We start from the raw sequence: 1,520 nt of genomic DNA, 5'->3' as shown, positions 1-1,520 counted from the left end.
GAAGCCTGAGCTATTAGGCTAGGCAATATGGTAACAAATATAGTTTCTTTGTGATTATCCAGGTCTGGGCAGCTGGAAAGAGACAAACAGTATCAGTTTACAACCTTAACTCAAAAATAATTTAATTTCCAAAATCAAGGTGGAAATCCTAGATTTATTTCAAACTTGAATAACATTATAAATTATTTGTTATATTAAAATTGATGCCTATATTTAAAAACTGGGTTTTATTGTAAAGCCCTGCAACTTACTATGCAGATCAGACATGGTTTGAAATTAGAATTATCTACTTGACTCTGCTATCCATGTGCTGGGATTAAAAACAAGCATCTCAATGCCTGACTACATGGGTTCTTTTAAAGATTGATATCTGATGACATTTGACCTATTCCATATTTGTTTTTTCTGTATACACTTCTTTTTGTCCTTGAATCCTTTGAAGAGTCTCCATGTCTTTTATTTCGCAAGCAATTTTCAGAGTTTCTATGTATGGTATGTGGTTTGCACAGCAAGATTATTTTCTTGCCTCTTATATCTTCTCATATGTTAATTCCCAATTTTTCACCCTGAAATTCTAGTCTTTCATATACATGTAAATTACATAAGATGATGTTCCTAGTACTTTCTGTCTCTGTCTCTCTCCTCTGTGTGCTTCTAAATAGCACAATTTAGATTGTCCTTTCTACAAGCTAATTCTTATTCTTCAAGCCAATTTAAAACATATCCATGAACCTATTCTAGTACTTTACATTGCCGTCCTCATGTTTTATTCTGGCATCCCTACATGAAGTAATTTGCTGCACCCTAATGAAGGTATCCGCTTTACTCCTCATGATGTTTAACTTTTTCAACCAGGCTTTACATACTGAAAATACTTACCTTATATATTTTTGATCATCCTGTGCCTTTTGTTATGGCTGGATCATATTCTATTGCTTGTTTCATATTCTCATAAATATTTTATTTATTGCCTATTTTATATATAATTCATACTTGTAGTCAACACTAATGTTATGTAGATCATAATGGAGGGAAAAATCATCCCTATTCCTAGAAATGATTGTATTCCTGGTGTGGTTACTGCACGTGCGTTCTATGTGAGAATTGCTATTCTCATGGTCTGTATTTTATTAACACTCTTAGTCCTTGAGCCAAAAGCACTTAATTTATTGCCTGTTCAAGGTGTGGTTTCACAAGCTCTAGGGACTATTTAACATCTCCTCCTTCACAGTTAAATATTTATTAGTGCTGCACTTCAGAGATGCTGCTCCCATCATTGCTCAGGGTAGAATATTGTTCAATGTTATTGCACCGTACCTTTCACCCTGAGCTAGGACTATTGTGCTGTTTCATCTAATTGTGTTTTTCTTACTTTTTCAATTAGTGCTTCAATTTTCTATGCATTTTTTCTTAAGTTTAACAAAAAGAAAAAATCTGATCTGATTAAGTCAGATTTGTGACCAAGCTTTTCAGATTTTCATCAACAGACCATTAGTATTTTCCCTCTTTTATACCTGCTA

This window comes from Chionomys nivalis, chromosome 14 (genome assembly GCF_950005125.1).
Source record: "Chionomys nivalis chromosome 14, mChiNiv1.1, whole genome shotgun sequence".
In the NCBI taxonomy this organism is placed as follows: Eukaryota; Metazoa; Chordata; class Mammalia; order Rodentia; family Cricetidae; genus Chionomys; species Chionomys nivalis.
The sequence above is the reverse complement of the archived record's forward strand: the minus strand, read 5'-3'. Positions refer to the sequence as shown.